At 32.5% G+C, this 7,054-nt stretch overlaps 1 long non-coding RNA gene across 3 annotated transcripts; it reads right to left on the bottom strand.

Moving 5' to 3' along the window:
- Positions 1–693: 693 nt before the first annotated feature.
- LOC147525212 (uncharacterized) lies at positions 694–6,048 on the bottom strand. 3 transcript variants are annotated; one of them, XR_015221127.1, is made up of 6 exons: positions 5,890–6,048; positions 4,829–4,998; positions 3,881–4,116; positions 3,079–3,141; positions 2,910–2,934; positions 694–1,273 (listed from the first exon to the last, which is right to left on the bottom strand). It is a non-coding gene; the product is annotated as an uncharacterized LOC147525212 (long non-coding RNA). The 3 variants fall into 3 exon arrangements; XR_015221126.1 differs by lacking the exon at positions 694–1,273 and adding an exon at positions 2,216–2,817; XR_015221124.1 differs by lacking the exon at positions 694–1,273 and having other exon boundaries at positions 2,216–2,934; positions 5,890–6,042.
- Between the last annotated feature and the right edge of the window lie 1,006 nt (positions 6,049–7,054).

The following is a 7,054-nucleotide window of genomic DNA, read 5'->3' as shown; positions in this document are numbered from 1 at the left end:
ATAAACACGCTTAATTTCTGGTCTATGGATGTTCCTTTTCTAGTTCGGAACTTTGTTTCATAGACATTTTGGAAATTTAATTATAATTTTAAACTACTAAAAGAAGGGGTTTTTGTGTCTCTTTTTAAGTGACACAGTTAGTTGTCAGTTGTGTCACTTTTGAAATTTATTCTGAAATGACCTAACAACCCCATCACATAAAGTTCAACCAAAAATGACACAAAAACCTTACTAAATGTGTCACTTTCTGTTAATAAAATGACACTTAAGAAAAAACGTTACATGGTTTGTCAAAAACGACACATTAAGTATACTAGTTGTGTTACTTTTGGACCAGAGCGTGACATAAGTACGTCAAAAACAACATAAAACCCCTCCACTTCTTGTGTCACTTTTGGGAATCAACTCTATGACATTTTTATGAAAACGAAAGCGACACATAAAAGTGGTTAGTTGTGTCACTTTTAACAGATATTATGTCACTTTTCCTAAAAGCGACATTAATATCCATAAAAAAAAAAATCATTTTTATATTCGATTATATACATTCATTTCTACTTGCATCATTTACGTCATAACCAAAATCTCATTAACTTGCTTTATGACATAAACAACATCCACATTATCAAAACATCACAACCAAAATCACATTAACCTACTTTATGATAGAAACATCCACTCGGGAAAAAAAAATATTCAAAACAATTAACTTCTATTAATTTCATCGATCAAACCAAGTATTTATCATCTAGTTTGACTCTCTACAAAATAAATCATTCAAATACCAAAAGAATCACAAAAAAAATAAAAAATAAAAAAAAATAAAAAATAAAAAAAAAAAAAATAAAAATAAAAAATACACGACGCTAACACTTTTTTTGTTTTTTTTTTATTGGCAAGCCTGTTTTAAATTAGATCAGCAACTCTTTGGTGTTGGCAGGGTTCGAGCCCCAGACCTCTGATATCATCACCCAAAGATTTTATCAACTTTGTTAGTCGGCACCTACAAAAATATGTGGGCAAACCTATTTTTAAAGAGATCAGTAACTCAATAGTGTGTAGCGAGGTTCGAACTCCAGACCTCTGGTATCATCACCCAAAAGTTTTACCAATTAAACTAAAAGACACTTATCTTAGCTATATCTTATCTTAACACTATCCTTGCTATATATTAGCTTGTTGTGCGCACTTCCAACACCAAAAAACCTAACTGCCATCTATTCATTTGTTAATGCATCCATGCATCCGTCACAAAATCCTCATTCCATTATGACTACAAAATTAAAGAGCAAGTGAATCAAGAAAGGTACGGTATATTGCACAAGTAAGAACAAAAAATTGATATGAATAGTATACGTTAGCAAAAGAGACTAGTAGTAAATATTGTCTAGTTCTACCATATCTTACCACGTTAGCAAATAACGTTATACATATTGCATTGGGACTTAGAGCATCTCCAATGGAGAGTATAAACCTTATAGAGTGGAAAGTTTATATTTCAAGTGTCAAAAAACTTTATCCAATAGGAGTGCTAAACCGTAGGTAAATATCCTATCAGTTGATAGAAGGGGTGGAGAATTCCCCATCCCGCCATTAGTTGATAAAATAACCCGAGTGACACTCCAACACACGTCCCAAAGAAAAAAAAATTCGGACGTCACTTGAAATCACATCTCAAGATTATTTAATGGCTTTGCCATGGATCCAATCCGTCGCTATAGGTTTAAGTGAAAATGGAAGTCACAGACGTCACTTGAACCCACGTTTCAATATTTATTTAATAGCATTGCGACGGGCAGGTATGTTACTCTTCTTTATTTTTAAATAAACGACAACAATTTAAGTTCGTCGCTATCTGTATTTACACATTTTCTTCCACCTACCATTAGAAGAGCCACAAAGTGTAAATATAGACCTTATTTCCTTGGGAGGTAGATAGAGTGCATAATCCTAATGGCACCTATGTGGAGCCTATGTGGAAGTGGATTTTTACACCCCATTAGAGATGCCCTTATAGGTAGTGCATAGAAAGAGAGGTGAGAGCGCCACTAAAGATGGTAAGGAATGTTCATATTCGTACTTTCTTCTATCAATAGAGTTGTCTTCTTTCTGATAGTCAATTTTATACGTAATATAAAGCATCATTCCAAATAAGTAAAAGAAAATAATAATAAAGCCAAAAGAAAAATAAATAGACAATGAACTACTTGAAATATAATAACAGCGTCATAAAAATATTTCTATTAACTCCCTTTTATGTGTAGCAGATGATGGAGTTAGATGATTTCAACACAAACATCATCAAACTATACAATTATTGATATATATTCTCCTTGAGATAAAGTACATACCTTAATCATAAGTGCCTAGTTAAGGAGATAGTAAACAATGTGAAGGCTCATTGTATAAAAAGCCTAAGCAACCTCAATTCATGTTGTGCACTATATCCAATGAGAAAATTATCAACTAACCAATGACAATAACATCGTCTTTCTAGAATGCCGAGACATAAAGCTAAAGTACAACAAATGCTTGTAAGCATTCAGGAGTACAAGAAAGCTTGACCCTTTAGTTGGCTCACACCTACTAAGAAATGAAGTGAAACATTTACATCCATATGACACATGCAATTCAAAAGTAAGTATAATCCTGGGACATGCAATTCATGTTGTGCACTATATCCAATGAGAAAATTATCAACTAACCAATGACAATAACATCATCTTCCTAGAATGCCAAGACATAAAGCAAAAGTACAACAAATGCTTGTAAGCATTCATGAGTACAAGAAAGCTTGACCCTTTAGTTGGCTCACACCTATTTAGAAATGAAGTTAAACATTTACATCCATATGACACATGCAATTCAAAAGTAAGTATAATCCTGTGCCACTTAATAAAGCAACTTACCTCGAAGGAAGATGATATGAGCAATCTAATTCCCATTTTAGGAACGTAGCATGCATCAAATGAAAATGACATTCTTAGTAACATAAAGGTAACAAAAATGAAATTAAAATTTCCAAAAAAAAAAAAAAAAAAAAAAAAAAAAAACCGGTTCGCTTATCCCTGAACTTACTATTAATTGCTCAAAATATCTCTTCATCTCCAATTGGTCGATGCCATCTACACCGTATATAATCTTAAACACAAAAATGCCTTGATTATTTACAACATGGTAAATTAGGACATATATATAACAAATTAAAATAATTGGAAACTAATAAAGAGCTATTTTATAACTACAGACATGTCATGTATTCTAAAGATTCCAAGCCATGACAACACAACCACATAAAATTTCAAAGTCGGGATCTAAATCCAACCCCAAAATAATTCCAAGTCATGACAACACAATGATGTAAAAATCTCAAGCCATATCCATGTCTTAAGTTTCCAAACTACTTTTCACACATACAAAAAAGGAAAGCAATTCAAAAAATATTTCAAACCAACAAATATCAATCATACTTCACGGTGGGCCATTCTAGAAGTCCCAATAGAACATACATATTGGACTGTTTCAAAAGCCTCTGAGGCCTTCAACAAACTCCTAACACTAACTAGCAACTTCACCAATCTCGAAAGGCTATTTGGGAACAAAAGACAATGTAAGAGATCTAGTACTATTACCAGGTATTTTACACATGGAACTACTTTACTAGGTTCAATGTTTTGAACAAAAAATTTAGGAGTAACATTCCAAATGGTATAACACAATGATAGTCGAAATGGATACAAGGGGCAGAAACATGGTCTAATATTATAAATTTACACTTCTAGTTTAAAAGACTATTTCCGACCTCAGCTACTATACACTTCTAGTTAAAAGACACAATAATACTGTAAATATTTATATTTTCATTGAAAAACATACTTACCAGGACACCCTTCCATATAAGATCCATTGTTCCATAAGGAGGGCCCATTCAGTGTAATGTGGACGACAATGTCTCATTGTTATCTTGCAAGGCTATGCAGCATATTTCCATGCACTTGGTTTGATTGTCTTCCCTAATAGGTGTGAGCCATAATTTGGCCAGAATCTAGCACCACCAAGAACAACTTGTGAAACTAGACATCCCATATCCATAAACCGGTCACATTTCCTTGACACCTACACCAAGAAAACCAAACACCACTAGCCTCAAACAGGAATCAATGTGAAAATGGAATTAAAATGTATCAAATATTGAGACACCCTTTCCATTTTGGAAACAAAAGAAGTTTTTATCATTCTCAACAAAAATTTTTCTAGAAAAGGCAATGAATAACGAAAGATGAATATAGCAAAAGACTATATTCATGAAAACAACCCGAGAAGCAACCAAAGAAGACAATTTTTTTTTAAAAGTTCCATTGTTACCTTTTTAGCTCCAAGTCTAGGTATCAATTATTCATCTTTTTTAGCTGAAGAAATGGAGACAACATACAAAAAATTCAACAGTTAACTACAAAAAAGAGGAACGCAGTCTTCTTTGAGAACAAAAGTCCTCAACTTCTAAACTGCTACAGGTTTGTAAACAGTCTAATCCTTATTACAACTCACTCTATCCAAATCTAACTCTTACAGTTCTCAACATGATGTTATCCTCCTCAATACTTGGGGCATTGAGCAGAACACAAAAATTGCTCAAACAATCAAGTAAAGTAGAAGAGTACTACCTGAACCCAACACAAGTATATAACTATATATTCTCCTAAAACTTAAACCAGTTTATTACAAAATGTCACTATTCAACACAATATAACATAAACAAAACAAAACAAAAATAGCATAACCAATGATTACAGTAGAAAAATAAGTATAAAGGGGGTGGAGAACTTACGTTCAAGAACAATCTGGTCACTTGGTTTCTCTACATGTACTTGAGTTGACTCGGAATTAATACATTTAGAATCACTTGCAAGATTTCCAGTTGGTTTCTTGATATTCCTTTTAGCTCTTCGTTTCACCATTAAATAATATAAAAAACTTTTCTACAATCTACACATTGCCCTAGAAAATTAAACAAATGTACAAATGAATAAAGTAGTAAATTGTAATAAAAGATTCAAAACAACTAGTCATATAGTGATGGGTGGGGCGTTGATAGACAAATCCACTTTCCCCAACGGGCGGGCCAAAGTGTCATATCTTTTTCAATGAATTGACACCTAAGAATAATCAATAGAAATTATCAAATTACCCAAAAAACTTTTTATTCTGCAAGTAATATGTTTCAAAAGACAACATATAAAAAAAAATATTGCAATCAAAAAAAAAAAAAAAAAAAACTTGAACTTGAAAGATACCTCCTTTTATCTCTTTGAAACTTTTTTATCGTATTTACCATTTGTAAATTGAAATTTTCCAAAACATGATAAAATAAAGATGGGATTAAGATCTTTGATACAAAACAATAAAATATAAACTAAAAAATTCAAATTAATACAGGATGAATGATTTATCTTCGTCAAAATTCCTTGAATTTGAACTTTTGATATTTGCCCCGGTTCAAACTTAAATATTTGAAATTGATGTTTCATAAGTTTGTATTCATATCTCCCAAATTCCTAAAAAGTTAAAAGAAAATATAAATAAAATAAAAAATATTAGAGTTAGTCTTGGGTTTTGCGGGTTACAGTTAAAAGCTAATGACTTTGAAAATGGGGAGATGAAAATAAAATTGAACTATAACCTTGACCCTTGAGCAAAAATGGATATCTCAGCAAAACGTTACGGCTCATATTTTGATGGGTCATCCCACTTAGTAAATTGTAATAAAAGATTCAAAACAACTAGTATACTGGTGTGCAGTGGGGAGTTGACTAGACATGCCACTTTCTACCAATTATCTTTTTCAATGAATTGACACCTAAGAATAATCAATAGAGAAGAAAAACTTACCGGATGGACTCGAGTAGTGTAGAAAGATCTCAAAAGACGGTATAAAAAAATTCTTGCAACAAAAGAAAAAATGGCAAAGATACCTCCTTTTAGCTAAAGGTCGGATACACTATAATCCTCAAATTGAAAACCCAAAAACAACAAAAAAAACAATTAGAATATTTGCTCTAACAGTTAACTAGAGTAAACAAATAGAGGAGACAATCATCATTTAACATGAGGTTCGTTTATCCTTCCAACCTCATTGACCCGGTTTGTTTAATATTTGTTGTTTGTCTCTTTAAGAGAGAGGGAATTGAAAGTGTTTACGGGGAGAGACGGAAATTCAATGATTCAAGTTGTTAGGGTTTTACAGAAAAAAAGAGAAGAATATGAAAATGGGGAGATGAAAATAAAATAGAACTTGAACTTGAGCAAAAAGGATATCTCAGAAAAAGTTACGGCTCAATTTTATGGTCATCCCCTTTTATTATATTTTTTTTGAGCGATTCTTCAGCGCGCGTGATGTAAGTACGCAAGATTCCTGACGGCATATTTTCCAACACGTAACTGGTAGCCCAAGTGCCCACCTAGGGGTAGCATTGGCATTTCACATATTTTCCTACGTCCCCAATTTATCGTATTTTCTATTATTCTCAATTAAATTGTGCGCCCAAATCTTCACACCTTTCACCTCTCTTAAATTTATGGTCAATCATTTACTTCTTTCACTCTCTAAATTTTACAGCAAAGAAAGTAGAGCAAAAAAAAGTGACAGCAACCGACAACACTACACGGCTTGAATACGTTCGAACATTGAGGTTAGTTAATATTCCAATCATTGAAGTCGATTTAATATTTACTCTTCTCTTTAAGGTACATTAATTTTTTTCATATTTAGGTCGTTCATACTAAAAAATGTTTTCTTTACTTAAGTAGGCGCTCCTATGACGAATCAAATAAGGCTCGATGACGAAGAATTTCTTAGAAGTCTATGTTTTAAAAGTTTTAAACGTGATGAAAGTGATTCGTCCGATGTAGAATCAAACAGACGTTATTTTAAATGAAAATATTGACAAGAGTGATAACTAATAAAGAGTCCGATACATAGAGGGCTTATATATAGAAGACAAAGCAACATTTTTATCTATGCAGGTTAGCACCCTTCGGACGAGGCCTACAGAGT

Source organism: Coptis chinensis, chromosome 1 (assembly GCF_015680905.1).
Source record: "Coptis chinensis isolate HL-2020 chromosome 1, ASM1568090v1, whole genome shotgun sequence".
In the NCBI taxonomy this organism is placed as follows: Eukaryota; Viridiplantae; Streptophyta; class Magnoliopsida; order Ranunculales; family Ranunculaceae; genus Coptis; species Coptis chinensis.
The sequence above is the reverse complement of the archived record's forward strand: the minus strand, read 5'-3'. Positions and strand labels throughout refer to the sequence as shown.